Genomic DNA, 13,923 nt, shown 5'->3' with positions numbered 1-13,923 from the left:
AGGGCGGGGTTCAGACCCAGGGCCTCGAGCTTAATGATGATCTTGGAGGGTACTATGGTGTTGAATGCTGAGCTATAGTCAATGAACAGCATTCTTACATAGGTATTCCTCTCGTCCAGATGGGACAGGGCAGTGTGCAGTGTGATGGCGATTGCATCATTTGTGGATCTATTGGGGCGGGAAGCACATTGAAGTGGGTCTAGGGTGACAGGTAAGGTAGAGGTGATATGATCCTTGACTAGTCTCTCAAAGCACTTCATGAATTTATATTATAAGAAACCCCCCAAAAAACAGTTTACTTATTTTTTGGGACCAATCACAAGTCGGGCGCTGCCCCTTATGCCCTAATGGGTGGGCCGCCACTGTGTGGTAGTATAGTAGTGCATTTAGTCTCCGTCCCAAACGGCACCCTAGACCGTTTATAGTGCACTACTTTTGACCATAGAGAAATCCCTGACCACTCACTGTAGATGTGATTGCCCCTAACTTGAGCAATACTACATGTAGGGGTTTTATGTAAAATAAATGGGGACAGTTTCCCGGATTAAGGGCTCTATTCAATCAGATCCGCTTTAGCCAACATCCGCATAGCTGTTGTTTTGGCGGTGTTGGAGGTAGAACAGGGTTAGAGCCGTCAAATCCACCTAAAGCAGACATTGCCATTAGCTGCACTGAGTCGCATTAACAGAAATCCCATGCAGCCATGTTTAGAAGTTCAAACACTGGAATGTGAGATGTAATTTACACCTCGATTAGGATGATAGAAATCCTCATTATTTAATTTCATGATTTTTCAATATAAACATAATTCTTTCTATATAGCCTACACTTTCTCAGTCTGAACTTTTAACTTGAGTGGGGCAGGTGTGACTTCATGACAATGATTGCAAGAGCAGCTGCAACACAGTTCCACCTCCAACACCGCCTAAACATCCGCTATGTGGTTGTCTGTTATCGCTGGTTAATGCTTGATCTGATTGAATCTAGGACTACGCCTAGTCCTGGACTAAAAAGCTTGAGCTATTTCTATGGAGAATCTCCATTGAGCAAGCTTTTTCCGACTAGGCCTTTCACTGGAATTGTGGAAGTATGGTTGTACTGCTGCATGCATCCTAAATAGCTCCCTATTACCTTTATTTTACTATGGGCCCGGTCATTAGTAGTGCACTATAAAGGGAATAGCTAGGGTGCCATTTGGGACGGAAACATGGCTTGGTTTTGAAGGGGAATTTGGATGAGTGTGTGGTCTGATGCTCCCTCTCTGCCCGGAGGTATAAGGAACAGATCTCCAGTGATGGCACTTTGTAAGCACTTGCACAGCTGATGAGCTGTAATTATGTTTTAATGATTTCTGTAGGGCATCTTTCTCCCCCCTCTGTGCAAACCCCCTACCCCCTACCCCCTCCACCCCTCCCTCTTACCTCTACAAATTAAGACAGAGTATTTTGAAAACATTTGGTGATGAAATTATCTATGTGCATCCCAAATGGCACCTTATTCCCTTTGTAGTGCACTACTTTTGTCCTATGGCCCCTAGTCAACTTAGTGCACTAAAAAGGGAATAGAGTGGCATTTGGAACACAACCTCTATGCTCTATGAAGTCTACTGATTGAAAGCTCTATGAAGTCCACCATGGCACCCACAGTTGGTTGATTGGTTGGCAGCTTTGATGTCTCCAGTCTGCCGCCCACTGTCCACGGCGGCCTGATAGTTTAGGCCCACAGATCCCCCTGATTTGCTATAATTAGGACAACTTGTTTTAGAAAAAGGGCATCGAATGACTTTGACGGCTGTGTCGCCCTGTTGACGCCCCCACCACTGCTAACCACCCCCTCTCCTCCTCCCCTTCTTCCGATCGTGTGCCCAGGGGCATCATGGGTAGCCTTGTCCCTTATTAAGGAGACCGTGGCTGTAAAGTGACAGATGTTCTGATGCGATCTGGCTGCCTCCTTGGCCTTCGTTTTTCTTGTTAGTACACACGGTTACTGAGGGTGTGGGAACTCATGGTTTAGGAGGGTGTGGGGACTCGCAGAGAGACCAGGGTTCTCTAATAACTGTTAAATATATTATTTGGAGGGCCGGATGGCGAGGTGGGTTGAAGGAAGCTATAACTCCCCTGGTGATCCCCTTACATAGTGACAGACTCAGAGCACTTCATCTCTATGTCTACGTTCCAAATGGCACCCTATCCCCTATTGACCAGGGCCCATAGGTAGTCACTATGTAGAGAATAGGGTGCCATTTGTAACACAGACTATACTCCCAGATTGGAAGATGTATCCCCCCTCTCCACTCCTCTCCTCTGCTTTCTCCTTTCTTCTCTCCCCTGTGGTGCAGGCCCTGATGTTCGGGGGTTCACTGACGTTGAAGCGTTTATAAATCTCAATTTTGGATCTATGTTGCCCCCCTGCCTGGCACAGGATAGATTAGGGTTGGGGTCCTGGGATAGGCTGTCTCCCACCCCCGTCCTCCCTCTCTTCACACCCTCCCCCATCCTTACCCTTCCCCTTCACCCATCCTCTGAGAATCTAACCCTTTTAGCTTCCTCCACAGGTAAAATTGCCAAGGACCTTGCGAGACCTGGGTTCCCCTGGAGGTAAAATCTATAATGAGGTTTTGATTTGAGCTACACGGTTCTTGAAAATGTACTTCTTTAGCTTAACCACATGCCTGCTGCCTCACAGAAGGTCAGAAAAAGCCCGGATGGACACTTACAACATCAGCTGCAACAGTGAAGGAAACAGAGAGAACAACAATAAACAGTATTAGTCCAAAGAGAGCGACCTGTAGACACTTAATCTTTCAAAAATAACTTTTCAAACGTGCTCTGCTGCTTCTTAAACGTTCACACTTTCAAAATGAATTATTCACACAGCGTTATTGAGTCATAGGGCCTGGTATTAAATCTGGTTGTCTTCTTTCTCAAACACCTTACCATAGTCCAATCTGTCTTGTTGCTGTGGTAAATCTGAGATAAATATTTGGTAGTCATCAATTAGGGACATTTTACATATCATGAAATAATTTGCTAATTAAGATCATCACAATAATCTGGAGCTGTCTAGCGTGGATAGCAGGCCTTTCACAATCTTCTTCTTCTTCTTCTTCTTCTTCTTCTTCTTCTTCTTCTTCTTCTTCTTCTTCTTCTTCTATGGTATCATGGCGGTCTGCAAACAATAGTTTAAGTGCATGCCGCAACCTACTGTGCTGGAATGTACGATCAATCATGATCTGCCCAATTCTGTATTACCATGAAAATACAATTCTAAACCAAATATATCCCTAACTTCTACCACCCCCTCCCCCCAAAGCCCCTCCCCAACCCCATTAAACTTGATCTATATCATGCTGAAACACTCCACCCTTAGGATTGTTCAGCATGTCAACAACCATTTCAACAGTAACATCTGTTGCCCCCAATATCTCTTTTGCCGTCTCCACAATAACCTTCACCCTGACATTTCTGTTTTCCACAACTCAAGTCGTATTGATAACCTTACCAATAAAAGCTATGAAGTCAACTTTATTAATTATCAAAGTGTCCTTTGACACCGCACATTCATGAGCACAAGAATTCTGAACAGGCCTCAAAACCATGCCAGGACCATCAGAAGCACCAGCCCCGACAGTAGGTCCACTTACTACAGGTACATCCATGTATGCTCCATTAGTCGCACTGTAGTTCTAGCAATCTACATCATGACTGATCCTATATCTCTGAGCCTCTCTAGCCTCTCTCAGTACCTGGCATCCACCAAATGCTGCACTGTGTTCTCCTCTACAATTACAGCACTTAACCTTCACATTGCTTCCACATTCACCGTAATCATGTGCCCCTCCACACTTGGCACATCTTTTCTTTCCTTTACACTGAGCAGCTACACCATCAGCTGTCGGCTGGCCTTTCACAATACTAGTCAACACTGTATTTGTTATGTTCTAAATCTACAGCTAGAGGGCGCTCAAACCCTAACATTAGAGTGACTCCTGATCTGAACTGACTGAACAATCAACATACAGCCTACAGTCAATTTGAGCTTCATCAGATTGTATCATCTATATTGCTTGTAGTGAATATATAATGTGGTTTGAATCAAATGTATTTTGACATTTCATTTGATTACAATAATTCAAAGTCATATTCTTATCATATTTGATGTCACTACAAACACTCATTGCCATACCTGCAATATATGCATTGAGTTGTTTTACCATAAAAAAAAAAAAACATTCATCACAATATATTACACTTAGTCAGAAGGGTTTTACTGCTAATATTGTCCCCAGATAATAATATGCATTTTGAACCCGAGAGCCTTATTTCTCACAAGATGTGCTAAGATGTTTGCTTAGTGTCAATTTCTGAATTAGAAATTCCCCACAATTCATTACCACTTTATTGATGTATCCTCCCCTGACTTCATTAAATGATTCATAAATCAACCCCTCAAAAAAACAACGTTTGCTCTGCCTAAATCTGTTTGATATCAAAATAGGGAATCAGACAGCCATCGCAGCTATAATCTTAGTTAATCATCTAATTTAATGGCCTGGGTTTGTCAAAATGATGTGATTGGTCAGATTGTAATTCTTCCAAATCAGAGTTATTTGGGACCTAATGTTTTGTGACAGATGAGTTGTGGATCTGGCAGACAGGACCAAACTTGTGGAGTTTCTCTCTAAATACTTATCATAGCGATGAGTTAAACATCCCCAGGAGGGTCAGTAGAGGTTGCCTTTGAACAAACACCTCAGGGAGACTATACTGGGACTGAACTAGAACCTAGAGGTCTTAACAACCAGTGCTGGGACCGCTACACCAACTACACGGAATTGTCCCAAATGGTACCATATTCCCTATATATTTCACTACTTTTGACCAGAACTCTATGGGCCCTGGTCAGAAGTACTGCACTATAAAGGGAATAAGGTGCCATTTGGGATGCAACCAAGGTCTTATCAACCATGCCTGTTTTGGTTTATCAAACACTACAATTAGTAATTTCTCCTGCTACTGTGGAGGAGAGAAAAAAGAATGGGAAGAAAAAAGAAAGAGAGAAGGGAATATGTTTAAGAGTGAATCTTTATCTGAGCTTAATTTCCCATGCTTTAGCAGAGTGGAGGATTTCTCCCCCCATACAGATCTCTTTGTCAGATCCTACCTACCCAGGATAGACCCAGGGGCGCTCAGAGAACATACACATCACCTAGATTTGCCTTCCAGCTCTCTTCCTCTCTCTCTCTCTCTCTCTCTCTCTCTCTCTCTCTCTCTCTCTCTCTCTCTCTCTCTCTCTCCCCCGCTGGCTTCTTTGTGAAGAACGAATTTTGGAAATCAAATCTCAGTTTGTCTGAGTAAAACTGGAGCAGACTTCAATTTGAATATATTTACTGCAACATAATTGTTCTAAGCACATATACACACACACACAACCCCCATCCTCCCCTAGCTACCAAACTTTCTCTCCAATGACAATGCAAACCAGGCATCACAGTTGGTAAATTAAACACTGTATGAATTACTGTAATGTCTCATGCAATGCACCTCCTCCATATCAGACCAATATGTGAATAACTGCAGTATGGAAAAAACTATCAGGTTAGTAGCTTGTCTATGATTAGACAAGCTACTAACCTCACTACAGTTTCACCCTCACTGTTGCTTTTATCTGGAATTGCACTGACCTTCCAGCCTTAATGGCCTGTTAATAATCCTGTTAATTATGATCCTTACAGTCACGCTTTGATGACCTGCTAATCATGACATGCTATGTCTCTGATGACCTCATCACGTTAGCTACAATAGAGGACTAGGGAGGACATGAAAGTAACCTCTCCCTCAACTTCAACAAAACAAAGGAGCTGATCGTGGACTTCAGGAGACAGCAGAGGGAGCACGCCCCCATCCACATCGACGGGGTCGCAGAGGAGAAGGTGAATAGCTTCAAGTTCCTTGGCGTACACATCCCTGACAATCTGAAATGGTCCACCCATACAGATAGTGTGGTGAAGATGGCACAACAGCGCCTCTTCAACCACAGGAGGGCGAAGAAATTTGGCTTGGCCCCTAAGACCCTCACTAACTTTTACAGATGCACCATTCAGAGGTGCATCTGCCTGCCCTCCAGGAAATGTACAGCGCCCGGTGTCACAGGAAGGCCAAGAATGTCGTCAAGGACCTCAGCCACCCGAGCCACAGCCTATTCACCCCGCTTCCATCCAGAAGGCGAGGTCAGTAAAGGTGCATCAAGCTGGGACCGAGAGACTGAAAAACAGCTTCTATCTCAAGGCCATCAGACTGTTAAATAGTCACCACTAGCCGGCCTCCGCCCAGTACCCTGCCTTGAAATTTAGTCACTGTCACTAGTCGGCTGCTACTTGGTTACTCTACCATGCACCTTAGAGGGTACTGCCCTGTTTACATAGTCATGGAACACTGGTCACTTTAATAATTTGTACATACTGTTTTACCCACTTCATGTGTATCTGTATATACTCTATTCTAGTCAAGGCCTATCCTATTTAACTATTGCTGTACATATACTATTCTTCAGATATACTATATATTCTATCCATATACTGTCCATATTGTCTATACATTCTCACACACATACACTACCGTTCAAAAGTTTGGGGTCACTTAGAAATGTCCTTGTTTTCAAAAGAAAAGCAAACCTTTTGTCCATTAAAATAACATCAACTTGATCAGAAATACAGTGTAGACATTGTTAATGTTGTAAATGGCTATTGTAGCTGGAAACTGATTTTTTAAGGAAAAAATACATAGGCGTACAGAGGCCCAATATTAGCAACCATCAGTCCTGTGTTCCAATGGCACATTGTGTTTGCTAATCCAAGTTTATCATTTTAAAAGGCTAATTGATCATTAGAAAACCCTTTTGCAATTATGTTAGCACAGCTGAAAACTGTTGTGCTGATTAAAGAAGCAATAAAACTGGCCTTCTTGAGACTAGTTGAGTATCTGGAGCATCAGCAATTGTGGGTTCGATTACATGCTCAAAATGGCCAGAAATAAAGAACTTTCTTCTGAAACTATTTTTGTTCTGAGAAATGAAGGCTATTCCATGCGAGAAATTGCCAATAAACTGAAGATCTCGTACAACGCTGTGTACTACTCCCCTCACAGAACAGCGCAAACTGTCTCTAACCAGAATAGAAAGAGGAGTGAGAGGTCCTGGTGCACAACTGAGCAAGAGGACAAATACATTAGAGTGTCTAGTTTGAGAAACAGACGCCTCACAGGTCCTCAACTGGCAGCTTCATTAAATAGTACCCGCAAAACAACAGTCTCAACATCAACAGTGAAGAGGCGACTCCGGGATGCTGACCTTCTAGGCAGAGTTGCAAAGAAAGAGCCATATCTCAGACTGGCAATAAAAAGAAAAGATTAAGATGGGTAAAAGAACACAGACACTGGACAGAGGAAGATTGGAAAAAAAGTGTTATGGACAGACAAATCGAAGTTTGAGGGGTTCGGATCACAAAGCAGAACATTTGTGAGACACAGACCAAATGAAAAGATGCTGGAGGAGTGCTTGATGCCATCTGTCAAGCATGGTGGAGGCAATGTGATGGTCTGGGGGTGCTTTGGTGGTGGTAAAGTGGAAGATTTGTACAGGGTAAAAGGGATCTTGAAGAAGGATTGCTATCACTCCATTTTGCAACACCATGCCATACCCTGTGGACGGCTCTTGATTGGAGCCAAGAAGAAGCACTCAGCTGGAATTCTGTCTATAATGGAGTGGCCAGCACAGTCACCGGATCTCAACCCTATTGAGCTGTTGTGGGAGCAGCTTGACCGTATGGTATGTAAGAAGTGCCCATCAAGCCAATCCAACTTGTGGGAGGTGCTTCAGGAAGCATGGGGTGAAATCTCTGCAGATTACCTCAACAAATTGACAACAAGAATGCCAAAGGTCTGCAAGGCTGCAATTGCTGCAAATGGAGGATTATTTGACGAAAGTAAAGTTTGAAGGACACAATTATCATTTCTATTAAAAATCATTATTTCTAACCTTGACAATGACTACATTTCCTATGCATTTTGCTATATTTCCTATTCAAACTAATTTCATGTATGTTTTCATGGAAAACAAGGACATTTCTAAGTGACCCCAAACTTTTGAACGGTAGATATATATATATATATATATATATATATATATATATATATATATATATATATATATATATATATAGTACCAGTCAAAGGTTTGGACACACCTACTCATTCCAGGGTTTTTCTTTATTTTTACTATTTTCTACATTGTAGAATGATAGTGAAGACATCAAAACTATGAAATAACACATATGGAATCATGTAGTAACCAAAAAAGTGTTAAACAAATAAAAATACATTTGATATTTGATATTCTTCAAATATCCACCCTTTGCCTTGATGACAGATTTGCACACTCTTGGCACTCTCTCAACCAGCTTCATGAGGTAGTCACATGGAATACATTTCAATTAACAGGTGTGCCTTGTTAAAAGTTAATTTGTGGAATTTCTTTCATTCTTAATGCGTTTGAGCCAATCAGTTGTGTTGTGACAAGGTAGGGGTGGTATACAGAAGATAGCCCTATTTGGTAAAAGACCAAGTCCATATTATGGCAAGAACAGCTCAAATAAGAAAAGAGAAACGACAGTCCATCATTACTTTAAGACATGAATGTTGGTCAGTACGGAAAATGTCAAGAACTTTGAAAGTTTCTTGTAGTGCAGTCGCAAAAACCATCAAGCGCTATGATGAAACTGGCTCTCATGAGGACTGCCACAGGAAAGGAAGACCCAGAAATACCTCTGCTGCAGAGGATACGTTCATTAGAGTTACCAGCCTCAGAAATTGCAACCCAAATAAATACTTCACAGAGTTCAAGTAACAGACACATCTCAACATCAACTGTTCAGAGGAGACTGCGTGAATCAGGCAAAGAAACCACTACTAAAGGACACCAATAAGAATAAGAGACTTGCTTGGGCCAAGAAACACAAGCAATGGACATTAGAGCGGTGGAAATCTGTCCTTTAGTCTGATGAGCCCAAATTTGAGATTGTTGGTTCCAACCACCGTGTCTTTGTGAGACGCAGAGTAGGTGAACAGATAATCTCTGCATATGTAGTTCCCACCGTGAAGCATGAAGGAGGAGGTATGATGTTGTGGGGGTGCTTTGCTGGTGACACTGTCAGTGATTTATTTAGAATTCAAGGCACACTTAACCAGCATGGCTACCACAGCATTCTGCAGCGATACGCCTACCCTCTGGTTTGCGCTTAGTGGAACTATCATTTGTTTTTCAACAGGACAATTACCCAACACACCTCCAGGCTGTGTAAGGGCTATTTGACCAAGAAGGAGAGTGATGGAGTGCCGCATGAGATGACCTGGCCTCCACAATCACCTGACCTCAACTCAATTGAGATGGTTTGGGATGAGTTGGACCGCAGAATGAAGGAAAAGCAGCCAACCAGTGCTCAGCACTTCCTTCAAGATTGTTGGAAAAGCATTCCTCATGAAGCTGGTTGAGAGAATGGCAAGAGTGTGCAAAGCTGTCAGTCATGAAAAGGTTGGCTACTTTGAAGATTCTCAAATATAACACTTTTTTGGTTACTACATGACTCCATAAGTGTTATTTCATACTTTTGATGTCTTTACTATTACTCTACAATGTAGAAAATAGTAAAAATAAAGAAAAACCCTTGAATGAGTAGGTGTGTCCAAACTTTTGACTGGTACTGTATATGTGCATTCGGAAAGTATTTAGACCCCTTGACTTTTTCCACACTTTGTTACGTTACAGCCTTATTCTAAAATTGATTTAATTTTGTTTTTTCCTCATCACAGTATCCCATAATGACAAAGCAAAAACAGCTTTTTAGACATTTTTGCAAATAAAAAAAATACATAAAACTGAAATATCACATTTACATAAGTATTCAGACTCTTTACTCCGTACTTTGTTGAAGCACCTTTGGCAGCGATTAGAGCCTCAAGTCTTCTTGGGTTTGACTCTACAAGTATTTGGTGTATTTGGTGAGTTTCTCCCATTCTTCTCTGCAGATCCTCTCAAGCTCTGTCAGGTTGGATGGGGAGTGTCGCCACACAGCTATTTTTAGGTCTCTTCAGAGATGTTCGATCGGGTTCAAGTCCTGGCTCTTGCTGGGCCACTCAAGGACATTCAGAGACTTGTACCGAAGCCACTCCTGCGTTGTCTTGGCTGTGTGCTTAGGATTGATGTCCTGTTAGAAGGTGAACCTTTGCTCCAGTCTGAGGTCCTGAGCGCTCTGGAGCAGGTTTTCATCAAGGATCTCTCTCTGTACTTTGCTCTGTTCATCTTTATATCGATCCTGACTAGTCTCCCAGTCCATGCCACTGAAAAACATCCTCACAGCATGATGCTGCCACCACCATGCTTCACCGTAGGGATGGTGCCAGGTTTCCTCCAGATGTGACGCTTGGCATTCAGGCCAAAGAGTCCATTCTTGGTTTCATCAGACCAGAGAATCTTGTTTCTCATGGTCTGAGAGTCCTTTAGGTGACGTTTGGCAAACTCCAAGCGGGCTGTCATGTGCCTTTTACTGAGGAGTTGCTTCTGTCTGGCCACTCTACCTTAAAAGCTTGATTGGTGGAGTGCTGCAGAGATGGTTGTCCTTCTGGAAGGTTCTCCAATCTCCACAGGGGAACTCTGGAGCTCTGTCAGAGTGACCATCGGTTTCTTGGTCACCTCCCTGGCGGCCAGCTCTAGGAAGAGTCTTGGTGGTTCCAAACTTCTTCCATTTAAGAATAATGGAGGCCACTGTGTTCTTGGGGACCTTCAATACATTTTTTGGCACCCTTCCCAAGATCTGTGCCTCGACACAATCCTGTCTCGGAGCTCTACGGACAAGCGTGTGCAATAATGTCATCAAGGCAAAGGGTGGCTATTTGAAGAATCTCAAATATAAAATATTTCTTGATTTGTTTAACACTTTTTTGGTTACTACATGATTCCATATGTGTTATTTCATAGTTTTGATCTCTTCACTTTTATTCTACAATGTAGAACATATTAAAAATAAAGATAAACCCTTGAATGAGTAGGTGTTCTAAAACTTTTGACCGGTAGTGTATATATATATATATATATATATATATATATATATATATATATATAATTCCATTATTTTACTTTTTAGATTTGTGTGTATCATTAGATATTTCTGCACTGTTGGAGCTAGGAACACAAGCATTTCGCTACACCGCAATAACATCTGCTAAATATGTGTATGCAACCAATACAATTTGATTTGATTTGACTGGAGAGGGTTGACATGGGAGAAGGTGATGGTTGGACACATGAGGTGAGTGGTGGGATAGGGAAGGGGGATGTTGGAGCCTTGGGTGGAAAGGTGTTGAATGTGTGTGTATGTCAATGTGTTTATTTGTGTGCGTGTGCCTGCTTACGTGTGCATGTGTATGTGTGTATAGGGGTGAGGTAGAGGTAGAGGGGTGTATAGAAGGTTGTGAGGAGTCCCCCAGCGCTCCTCCTGTGATGACCAGTGTCCATCAGCGTGGTCTCACGGGTGCCACGGAAACAGCAGCGCTGGCAGAAATAAAAAACACACCCTGGGAAAGTGCTTTTTTTTCCCACCAGACACGGAGTGATGGATCAGCCTGGCCACAGCACACAATGCATTTGTGAAGAGAGGGAGGGAGGGGGGGGAACAAGGTCTGGCAGAAAAACACTACCACTTTACTCCTAGTTGGCTCTAAAATATTAAACAGCTCAATATTTATTTAATTTTTCCAGACGCTGGATTCAGAGATCAACAATAGGCACACACAACACAACAAAAGAATGGACACAACACAACAAAAAAATGAAAGAAAATGAAAATCTTATTTTACCATATTGTTTAATAACACAGACACAGAGGGCCAAATTAATATTTAAATATGCATCTCTTTTATAAAATGTACATACAACATTCTATTTATCTAATAATATTAATCTAATCTGATAGAACACTATTAGACTATTACTACTATTAATTCCATCGAATGACCACAGATGACATTGGGGTCTCATCTGTGTAGTTGTCCAGTGTGCTTGTATGTGCGTGTGTGTGTGTGTGTGTGTGTGTGTGTGCGTGTGTGTGTCTCCTTACTCTCCCTCTGCTCTGAGCTAGGAGAATGGGCAGCCTGGTTTCACACTGATTGATGGAAGCTTTATTTTTTTGAGGCATCCAGAGAGAAATAGAGAGTGAGAGAGAGACCTGCTTGTCTTCAGAGAGTAGCAGACTAAATCAGCCGAGAGGGAGAAAAATAACCGCTGCTTCCTCCAATAAGTGTCCCTTTTTCCTTTGAAGGAGAGAAATCATATTATTCAAACAACAGCTTATTTAGGGTTTTCTCCGCTTTCCTTCTAGGGTTGTTTTAATAAATACATGCCTTTCTTAAATCAGCCCTCTGAGGAACTATTACTCAAATTATTGTATTTATGGAAGTAATGGGTTGGAAATTACTTCCATAAATTATACTTTGAGTATAAACTGCATTAGAAACCCGATGAAATATAAATGTGTGTAGGGTGAAAAGATATTTAAATATTAACCACTCTGTGTTAGTCTACAACCCCAGTAAAGATGCTAGTCAACTGCAATAATTGCTTTGCTGCAAAACTTTGCACTGATTTGATTGATTTGCAGTTTGCAGTGTACACAGAAGTTTTGGCCAGAACAATATAGATATTTTTCTAAGTACACAATTATGCAAATGAACAATACCCAGGTCTATTTGATGTAATAATGCAGCAGGTATGTGCATCTCACAGAATAACCCAGGTTTTTGATGTAAGGGAACTGTACATTCCAGTCCAGGCCATAAAGAGGAGAGGAGACCCCTTGGGGAATGATCCTGTATCAGGAGATTGCATATTTCTACGCTAAAGAAGCTATTCAAACCCACTAAAGCCTGAATTATTTAAGACACTGTGGGCCCTATTTCCGTCTGGCGCTAAGGAGGTGTAGGCCTAAGTGTCAAACGCACGTTAGTTTGCAATTTCAACATGTAAAAACTGGCGCACTGGCATTTTCCAGCCCTAACACAAGGTTCGTCAATTTACCAATAGTCCCCCCCCAGAAATGTTTTATACAGTACCAGTCAAAAGTTTGGAAACACTTACTCATTCAAGGGTTTTTCTTTTCTTTTTACTATTTTCTACATTGTAGAATAATAGTGAAGACATCAAAACTATGAAATAACACATATGGAATCATGTAGTAACCAAGAAAGTATTAAACAAATCAAAATACAATTTATATTTTATATCAAATAGCAACCCTTTGCCTTGATGACAGCTTTGCACACTCTTGGCATTCTCTCAACCAGCTTCACCTGGAATGCTTTTCCAACAGTCTTGAAGGAGTTCCCACATATGCTGAGCACTTGTTGGCTGCTTTTCCGTCACGCTGCCGTCCAACTCATCCCAAACCATCTCAATTTGGTTGAGGTCGGGGGATTGTGGAGGCCAGGTCATCTGATGCAGCAATCCATCACTCTCCTTCTTGGTCAAATAGCCCTTACACAACCTGGGGGTGTATTGGGTCATTGTCCTGTTGAAAAACAAATGATAGTCCCACTAAGCACAAACCAGAAGGGATGGCGTATCGCTGCAGAATGCTGTGGTAGCCATGCTGCTTAAGTGTCACCAGCAAAGCACCCCCACACCATAACACCTCCTCCTCCATGCTTTACGGTGGAACTACACATGCGGAGATCATCCGTTCACCCACACCGCGTCTAACAAAGAAACGGCGGTTGGAACCAAAAATCTCAAATTTGGACTCCAGACCAAAGGACACATTTCTTGGCCCAAGCAAGTCTCTTCTTCTTATTGGTGTCCTTTAGTAGTGGTTTCTTTGCA

Source organism: Coregonus clupeaformis, chromosome 26, assembly GCF_020615455.1.
Source record: "Coregonus clupeaformis isolate EN_2021a chromosome 26, ASM2061545v1, whole genome shotgun sequence".
Classification (NCBI taxonomy): domain Eukaryota; kingdom Metazoa; phylum Chordata; class Actinopteri; order Salmoniformes; family Salmonidae; genus Coregonus; species Coregonus clupeaformis.
Note: the sequence above shows the minus strand (reverse complement) of the source record.